We start from the raw sequence: 10,901 nt of genomic DNA, 5'->3' as shown, positions 1-10,901 counted from the left end.
AAACACTAGTTGTCCCATGCTCCAAGCAAGTACACTATGTTTTCCAAAACAATAGCTTTGCCATACACCAAGTATGCACTCTATGTTTTTCTATGATCCTTACTTTGTGAAATAAACCAATTGAACATAATTTCAATGATTCACACTCCCAAATCCTTATCGAAAAATGTGAGAATTTCAAATTCCTATCATTTATCGAAATCTGTTTAGATTTTAAACTTATATGCACTAACCCACTTGTAATGAATATGTACAAAGTCACAAAGATTTGTCAACATTCATTATAAGGTATTCCAATGGAGTTCAACTCCATGGAAACTAAGTCTCATATTCAAACTACATTGCTTTGAACATGATTCTTGCATTAAGTTTTTCTAATCTTACACAGATAACTTCCACCTATGGAGACAACGCCATATTCTCATTTTGACTATCACTTCTGAACAAGAGATGCCTCTTTTAAGAATATGTCAATATGGTCCTTCCAAAATTAGCACTATACTTCCAACTGTCCCTGAGCAACCAATCTTTGGTAAACCTTATCTCGACAATTGCTTAATCCTTTTAGTCATATCCAATTCTAGACCTTTTCCCTTCTTAATGCCCCAGGCATTTGGAAAATTTTAGAAAGGACAAATATTATAGCACATGCAATCGATCCTGTACCCAAAGCAAATGGGACACGATTCATGATGTCTCACATAAAGACATGATTCTAGACTAGTCTTTTGCTACAATATTTTTATTTGCCAAGTTCTCATAATTCAGATTATGAAAAGGGATGCCGTAATCATAATCAAATTTTAGAACGCAAATAATAGACCCATATATAGAATTTCCTTATGTTGAGTCATTCCAACACAAAATTCATATATATCCTTGACTAAAGATGATTAAAACCTCAATCTAAGCTTTTAGAATTGAAATGAAGTATAATTTCCTCTCCCTTAATTATAGCAAAACAACTTTTCAACCCCTGCAACTCCACGAATTGAAACTTTTGTTTTCTATAATTAACATTGCTAACTTGCAACCTTTATCATAATTATCATGCTCCCACTAACATGATGATTATTAGCATAACACTTATGCTCCCACTAGCTTTGACATGTACTCAGAAATCAGCTGGACTTCTAGAACTCAATACTTTATTGACTTTCTTACCAAAGTTCAGACTTTTGATACGAGATGCTTTGATAAAACTTTATCAAAATCATACACCTTTCCTTAAATAGCATGCATGTGTGTCTAAACAATTTCAGAACTATGAAAAGGGATGTCGTAATCATAGTCTCAATTGTTTAGACCTTTGCCACTTCTCACAAGTCCATGTTAGTGTGCCGGTAAACCACACACGCTCCACTAACGACTTTGAGAATGCAAATATCACAATTGCTATCTAGCTAAAATCTACTTAGTGAAAGTGTTTCCTCACCATCATTTTCATGAATCGGAGAGAAACCTTATGACACTTAGATTTAATAGTGTATGTGTTCTTATCCATGTGAATTTGTCAAAACCATAATCACAAGACAAGGTTAGTGACAAATCCAAACTCATATTGATTAAACTTGTGCAATCTTAAATTCTTGCCATTTGGCAGCTCAGGTGCCTGCCATTGCTTCCAAGTAGTTGTGCAACCAATTGAGAACTCTCAGAACTCCTATGCAAAGCCAACTTGAATAGGCACAAAAATTTCAACACGATAGGTTATAAACCTCAAGTCGTGTGCTAGTGAAGGACTTTAGGTTTTATTCTTGATTAAGTCTTGAAACTTTCAAGAGCTTTAAGACTCCCACTGTCCTCTTGACATATAAGACTCCCTTTGTCAAATATTCAAGAGATAGTGCGGATTCTTTATCAAGACTAACACTTTACACAATTGACCTAAGTTGGTCTCTGTTTTATCCAAAACATCACAACTTACCAATTTCAAATGTACAAGAGTAGATAACCTTTTACTCTTACATTTGACTAGTGTTAACAAACCCTCTTTAAGATATGTCACTCAAGTTACAATCTTGGAGTATGACTCTAAGAATTGTTTTGGAACGAAGTATGACTCATCTTTTTGATTTAACCATTTCAACAATTCATGACTCCTCTTCTTAGTCATAAGAATGCACTAAGATGACTTTAGAGGACCAATTGTGATATGGTATCTTAATCATTAAGATGATCATAAACATGATACTAAAGTACTCTCCCATCTTTTCAGATTTGAGAAACTTTTATCTTTCTGCCATACTTTGATTCTTCTTATTCGTTCTGTCTCACATTGAAACTTCTCCAATGCTACAGACTTATACTTAAACTTATAAGTATAACCATATTTACTGAACTTAAGTAAATCATGACGAATAGTCTTCTTGATCTTTTGTGGTGGACTTGACCAGTGCACAAGAATGTGTACTCGATCCCTTAGTCCTTTCCTTATTCACATAAGGAATTAGTCTTAATTTTCCAAGCTGAAAGTTCTCATTCATCATATTATACAACTTGCATGATTCCAAGTTTCGGTCCAATTGAACCTTGGGTGATGAGAATCTTTCCTTATTTGGTAATATTAGACACTACCACAACCGAAAGAATCAAATCCATTTTTCCAATATTGCTATCAATGGAATCTTATAAGCAACAACTTTTCACAAATGCCATTGTAAGGATAAATAAAATCAAAACCTTTTTCTTTTATTTTAAAACTTTGCGGAAAAACTTATCCTTACAAACCATATGAAAACCTTGTTGTTATCTATTCCTAAGCAATATAAATATCATAACTCTTAAGTAATAGCCCAAAATTCTGATCACCGAACCATGCGATTGAAATCCATCTTCGCGATCAGAATCAGCATGTACTTAATAGAGTTAGACAATGGACTTTACCTGAAGTAGAGCCAAACTTATTGACTTTAACATCCTTAGGTAAATTTGGCAGCTTCGTAACCAATGCCCCTTCCTTTGGCAATAGTTACCTATGGACCCTTGATAATGGGACTATCTCAGACTTCGCCTCTCTCTTTACCATTGGGTCAACCGAGTTGACTATGGCCGATCCCTTTCCATTGGGAAGAGAGAGCTTTACTGGATATCCAATGTCATCATTGTCAATGTCCATAGCGTTTTAGGAAGTTGATCTTAGCAAATAGATAAGATCATTAAGGGTCTTGTCTTAGTCTGTTTCATAGGATTTCCAAAAGAACTCACTATGTGACTTAGAAAGTAGTTGAGCCACCAACTTTCTCAAGACTTTGACACCCAACTCTCTCGGCTTGTCAATATGTGACTACATCTCCAAGATGTGATCACACCTAGACCTTGCCTTGCCAATAGGGCTTGAGTGACTTTAAACTTTTTAGGAACTTGTGGGTTAGGGAGAATAATTGGAGGGGGTGAAAGAAGTATGATATCCATGGGACATCATCTTCATTTAGGAAAGCTTGTTTCAAGAGATTTGGGAAGATCATAAATGTCTAGACCAGACATCTTTTTGGGAGATATTCAAGATAGTTGATTTAAAGTTCTTAATATGACACCCAATATGAAATATTAAGGCTAGGACCCAACAAACTATTTTATAACTTAGAAGAGGGATGCCGTAATCCAAGCTATAAAATATTTGAAGGTAGGTGAATGACGATTCACCAATTTCCACCATGAAAAACGAAATAATTTATTAGGTTTTAATTGGATTTGAAAGTCCTAGATCTTTGAGATTCATTGAACTGTTCAAAGGCATGTTTCAATCTCGAGTGTGCCCTTCAGGTTTTGTGACTGAGATGCCGAGGATCACAAAACAAGGTGTGAATAACCATGCAAATATACTTGGTACCCTTAATATTTACCCCTTAATCAGTGTGCCGGTTAACCACACACGCTCCACCGATACTATGATAAATATTAAGTTACCATTTGCCTACCTTGTTAAGTCCAGGTTAGTGTGCCGGTTAACCACACACGCTCCACTAACGACTTAAGCAAAGTGCAAAGTGTAATTTCATGGGTTAGCACCAAATTCACATTTTCCTAAGTAACTAAGATTGGGTATTAATAAGAGTTTAGTTACTTAGTATTTATCATTAATACTTTTAATGAAAGGAGAATTATAGTCCTTGTCCTACCCGTTCGGCTAACGACCCTCCACCAGTCAAGGAAGCGGTGGGTGAGAGTGGACACCCATTAAACTGCCATTTTATAGGCAGTAACCTTATACCCCCCTTATAGACCGGCTTCGTGAATGAGGCCTACTAACGGTAAGACTGACTTTACTCTTATACATATATATAAATATTATTAACTTATAATATTATAAAGTATAAGGGTTGAATTTTAACTTTTAAAATTCTAAGGGCTAACTTGGAATTAAAGTATTCATAAGTGAAAACTTTTCAAATTCCAAAACTTGAGGGCAAGTTTTGAAACTATTCAAAACTAATTAATTCCATAACTTATGAGTTTAAAGTAGTTTTAATTAAAAAAAAAACTCTTCAAGTTCCATAACTTGAGGACAAGTTATGGAAGACTTTAAACTAATAAAAGAATGTAACTTTTCTTTATTTTTGTAACTTATGGAACTAATTAAGGTTACACATTTTATCATTTAATGAAGTGACTCTTGAACCTCCATAACTTGAGGACAAGTTATGGAGTCATAAAACCATTTAATGAGGACAAGACTCTTCATTTTTGTAACCATTGCCAACTTTTTATGAGTTTTATGAAACTTAAATGTGACTTTTCATATAACTTGAGGACAAGTTACAAAAACACATTTTAGAATCAACTCTTAGATTAAAATGGATTGAAAACACATAATCAATTAACTTTTCTATTAATCTAATAAACTCATAAGAACAAGATAATTCAAATCATCAATCTTCAAGAAATTAGCATGAACATACAAACTAATACAAATCTTGAAATTATGACAATTATCTTAGAAATTGGATTAGCATGAACATTACCACATCAAAAACAAGTTTATAAGTCCAAAAACATCTTAGGGTAATGTTCCTAGTCCAATTCCAGCCAAAACAATCGAATATATGCATCCAACTCGATTTTTCAGCTACTTTTGCAAGTATAACAAGAAAAAAACTAGGCTCTGATACCACTGTTGGGTTATGAGCATTCTAACACTCCTAAGTGTACATGCAACCCTAAATACCTTGGATCTATGTTTTCTCTATTATACATGCAATTATGAACTTTCCAAGGTATTACCCTATCTAGCATACAATACTTGATACTTGGGTAATCAAATGGATAGAATACATACCTTTGTTTGATGTAGCTTGTCTCCATGAAGCTTGAGTGCCTAGTGCCCCAAGTGTGACACCTCAAATGGTTCACACAACACCAAATGCACATGGAATGACTTGAGAGAAATGGAGCACTCCTTGAAATCGTCTAGCCCTCATCTTCACACATTAGTGCCCGATTTCTTGAGCCATGGGATTCTTTTATATGGTGGCTATTAGGGTTACACCATGTAACTCATAACTTTACCCATTCCTTATGCTCCATGGATTTTAACCTCCATGGAGTATCCATGGGTCACCCCATGGACTTAGTCCAACATAAGAAATCTTGGATCACAAGCCCACATATATAAGAATGAATGATTTACACAATCAACCCATATATTTAATTAGTCTCCTTTTGATCACTTAATTAATTCCAAATTAATTCTTGATCAATACTAATTAAATAACCTTATTAATATATTAGAACTTATAATATATTAACCAACCTTAAGTGTTATTTCTCTCATTATAGTCTATCCAAATGCATGATGCCATGCAACCCAAATGGACCATGCCGGGTCGGGTCAAGTCTTACCAATTATAGTTATGGACTTAGACATTAATCCAACAGATTTTGTGGTGTATTGTGACGCATCGATATCAGGGTTGGGTGCAGTACTTATGCAGAGGGGGCATGTGATAGCGTATGCATCGAGGCAGCTGAAGCCTCATGAGACGAGGTATCCCACCCACGATCTGGAGTTGGGGGCAGTGGTGTTCGCCCTCAAGATCTGGCGTCACTATTTATATGGGGTTCGGTGTACCATATACACGGACCACAAGAGCTTGAAGTATTTGATGGATCAGCCCAATCTGGATATGCGCCAGAGGAGATGGTTGGACGTGGTAAAGGATTACGATTGTGAGATCCTGTACCACCCGGGCAAAGCTAATGTTGTAGCTGATGCCCTGAGTCGCAGGGCGGAGAGTGCCCCGATACGAGATGTTTGTTTGAGATTGACAGTGATGACTCCGGTGTTAGACACCATTCGGGAGGCCCAGGCAGAGGCCGTGAGACCGGAGAACCGCAAGAGAGAGCGGGTGATTGGACAGGTACCTGAGTTCGTTACCGATAGCCGTGGGCTTATGACCTTCCAGGGTTGGATTTGGGTGTCGTATGCAGGCGGGACGCGCACCACTTTGATGGAGGAGGCGCACCGATCGAGGTTCTCGATCCATCCCGGGGCCACTAAGATGTATTTGGATCTGAAGAAAGATTACTGGTGGCCCTGTATGAAGAGGGATGTAGCATGGTTTGTTGAGAGGTGCTTGACCTGTCGCGGGGTTAAGGCTGAGCACCAGCGTCCGCACGGCAAGTTGCAGCCACTTGAGGTTCCCCAGTGGAAGTGGGAACATATTTCCATGGATTTTATCACCAAATTGCCAAGGACCGCGAGGGGTGTCGATGCGATTTGGGTGATTGTCGACCGGCTGACGAAGAGCGCTCACTTCCTTGCTATCAGTGAGAGCTCTTCTGTAGAGAGATTGGCAGAGTTGTATGTGAGGGAGGTGGTATCGCGGCATGGAGTACCGATCTCGATTGTGTCAGACCGAGATGTACGTTTCACTTCCAGGTTCTGGAAGAAGTTCCATGAGGAGTTGGGTACGAGGCTGCATTTCAGTACCGCTTACCACCCACAGACGGACGGGCAGAGTGAGCGGACGATTCAAACGCTCGAGGACATGCTCCGGGCATGTGTGTTGGACTTCGAGGGAAGTTGGGACACGTATCTGCCGTTGGCTGAGTTTTCTTATAACAACAGCCACCATTCGAGTATTGGTATGCCTCCCTTCGAGTTGTTATACGGGAGGAGATGTCGGACTCCCATTTGCTGGGGAGAGGTAGGGCAGCATGTGATGGGCATCACTGAGATAGTGCTTCAGACGACCGAGCAGATACAGCAGGTTAGACAGAGGTTGTTGACGGCTCAGAGTCGCCAGAAGAGTTATGCGGATAGGCGACGATCCGAGCTTGAGTTCCAGGTGGGAGACTTCGTACTCCTGAAAGTATCCCCTTGGAAAGGAGTGATTCGATTCAGGAAGAGGGGCAAGTTGGGGCCCCGGTATATTGGCCCGTTCAGGGTGACCGCGAGGGTGGGAAAGGTAGCATATCGTCTAGAGCTACCTGAGGAGTTGAGCCAGATTCATGATACCTTCCACGTGTCTCAGTTGAGGAAGTGTATAGCCGACGAGTCGGCGGTGGTGCCGTTGGAGGATATTCAAGTGAATGCGAACCTGAATTATGCTGAAAGGCCAATCGCGATCCAGGATCAGAAGATCAAGGTTCTGAGGAACAAGGAGGTGCCCCTGGTGCAGGTCCAGTGGCAACATCAGAGAGGGTCCGAACTGACTTGGGAGCCGGAGTTGGAGATGCGGGAGCAGCATCCAGAGTTGTTTGCTGAGCAAGACTTCAAGGGCGAAGTCTGATTCTAGTGGGGGAGAATTGTAACATCCAAATTTCCAGGTATCTTATTTTAAGTATTTACCTTGAGTTTTAGGGAGGAACTCGGGGAGTAGGTGCTCAGACTCGCCGAGTAGGATCGCGAATTCTTGTCTGGATTAATGAGGGACTCGACGAGTCGATGCGTGGACTGGGCGAGTCCGCGCTGTAAAGTGAAACCCTAAATCTCAGGGCCTGAGCCCAATTTAAAGGCCTTTATGGCCTCCATTTGCGGCCACTTCACCCCTGAGAAACCCTAGAGAGCAGAGAGATCGTTTGTGGTGCAAGAGGAAGGCTAACTCACCATTTCTTGTGTGTTTTAGCAAGAAGGAAGAAGGCAGAACAAGCTAGGCTGATTGTGGAGCTTGGATCTGTGTTGTTCATACTGAGATTCACGTTTTGAGGTACAAGTTCCTTCCCATTTTGTGTATTTGATAGATTCCTTGAATCTAGGGTTTCCTTTGCACAATTTTGAGTGAGATTGTGAAGCATATGAGGTCCCTTTGGGTATAGATGATAGATGTGGACCTTGAGAGGTCCAAAAGGTCCCAAGCTTCCAGCTTTATGAGCTTTCATGTGAGCCTTGAGAGTAGAACCCCATTTAAATGGTTATTTCTTCATTTTTGGTCTTATAAGCATTGCATGAACGTAAAGTTTGAACCTTTACGTGACTTTCGAGTGTTAGAAGGTTGGATCTACTGGTTGGTGAAGCAGATCTGACCTCAAGAGATCTTTTGAGAGTTTTCATGGGAGGAACTCGCCGAGCCCATAAGGGACTCGACGAGTCGAGTCGGGTTGCCCCGCGACTCGCGACCTGTGACGACCCGTGGAGTATAGGGTTGACTCAGCGAGTCAAGTGAGAACCAGGGGCGAAGAGGACAGACATGTACTCGCCGAGTCACTCTAGTGCACTCGGCGAGTCCGGTCAATGTTGACCGTTGACTTTTGTTGACTTTTAGGGTTGTCAGTGTTTGGACTTATGAGCCATTCGAGGGGTAGAATGGTCTTTTACCCTTCTTAGAGAACTTATAGAGAGGGGTTGGCCTAGCCTTTAGAAGTTGTATTAATTAGAGTAATTATTTATGTGATTAGGCGAAGGCTAGTGCAGTATTTCAGAGTTCGAGGTTTACCGAGTCACCCGAGGTGAGTCTTCTCACTATACTTTACCTTGAGTGGTAATTAGAGTTATGTGACAGAGTATCTTGTATGCTATGTATGTGATGTGTTGCACTGCATTATTCCTATGTGATCTATGTTGTGTGTATTCCAGAGTTTACAGAGTTAGGACCAGAGGGTCCACAGAGTTAGGACCAGAGGGCCCACAGAGTTATAGCCTCGAGTGGCTAATATGTGTTATATGTGGTATTTTGGGGAACTCACTAAGCATTTATGCTTACGGTGTTGTGTTATGTGTTTCAGGTACCAGTGAGGATCGCGGGAAGGCGCCGGCATGATCAGTACACACATGAGGAGTTTTTATACATTATGATTTTGGGATGTGTTTCTATGGATTGATATGTGATACAATGAGATTTTTATAATATCTATGAATGAAAGTATGCTTTTAAAAATGTGAAAAATTGTTTGAAAATTTACGGTGTTACAATCACTTAAACCCGCGTCCAACCTGGCATCTACTCGTCGAGTTAGGGCTACAACTCGTCGAGTAGATCTTATAAAATGACATTTAATGAATTAAATACGTACCAGAAACAGGGCGTTACACCTAAGAAGCCACTAAAAAAAATACCATATAACGACAAATCCATAATCACAATTACAATTGATACTAATTCTAACCTAACATAAGTAGCATAAAGAAAACCCGACTAAGAATGAGTCACAATTTTAAGTTCCTTGCATCTGTTAGGATTTCAAACCCAACAAATAATAGGGTACAATAGACTCCACATACATTGTTATAATGTACTAAAAAGTAGTACAACGCAAGCAGGGTTGATCAACAAAGACACATGGCTAATGTATATACCTCTTTGCGTAAGGTACTTTGGTCACAAGGGGGATGAGGGGTTGTATGCAAAATGTTAAATAATTTAAATAACAATTTACTTTGAAAACATGCATAAATTGAAATAGAATTGTAAACAATGAATTAAACGGTTCTAGTTCCAGTTCTTGATGTTTCCATTTAAGTTGATTATGTCTTGATGCAATTCATGATTACTATTCTAATTTGGTAATAAAAGATACTAACACACTCTAATATCTCTCACTTGCCAAATTATCTAATCAAAACACGCTCTTTTACTAGACCTAACTTTACTAATTCAACATAAACACGCTCTTAGATTGTATTGAAAAACTGCACTAAGTTTTGTACAAGCTTCCCAACAATGTTCATTTCTTCTCATACGCTCGTAAGTGTGAAAACATGTGATATATGCTCTACAATAAGAAAACCTATTGTTTGTTACCTATAATTAACTTCACAAGGCGATTAGGTGTCAAACAAAGTCAATTAACTACACAAGAGTTCAATTCATATAAGTGGCCAATAAACCCAAATCAAATTCAAGAATTCTAGTTTAAACAATAATATAATCATAAACCAAACATCAAGCCATATGTATCAAATCAAACGATCAACATGTTTTGAACAAGAACTAGTTACTAGGGTTTTTAGCCACACATGGTTTAAAACAAATCAAACAAAGAGATGAAATTGGAAATGTTTAATGCTTACAAATTGAAATTAGAAATGTTTGTAATGATTAGAAGCCTTTAAAAATCTCATAAAATCACCCAAAATCGTCCAACAGTGCTCCAAAAACCGTTCATGGGAATAAATAAGCCAAATTCCTCATTTTTAGCACAAAGAGTAATTGCTCTCGAGTGAAATGCACGGTCAGACTCCAGACCGTGCCTTTTTCTACTAGACCGTGAGTTTTGGTGTCGGACCATGCTTTTTGGCTCATGATCGTATCTTTTGGATCAAACCGTACTTTTTGCTGAAACTTCAATCGGCCTTCAAACGTGACTCCGTCTTCATTCTAACTTCAACCCAAGTCGTGTTGCTGAAATATATGATGAAAATGACTAACACGACCTATGTTTGTGTAACATGGACCGCGTTTTAAGCGTAATCATTTGCCATGATGATGTGCAACGACTTGGTCTATGTATTCAAGTTCTTA

Source organism: Lactuca virosa, chromosome 5, assembly GCF_052849685.1.
Source record: "Lactuca virosa cultivar CGN04683 chromosome 5, Lactuca_virosa_CGN04683_v6, whole genome shotgun sequence".
In the NCBI taxonomy this organism is placed as follows: Eukaryota; Viridiplantae; Streptophyta; class Magnoliopsida; order Asterales; family Asteraceae; genus Lactuca; species Lactuca virosa.
Note: the sequence above shows the minus strand (reverse complement) of the source record.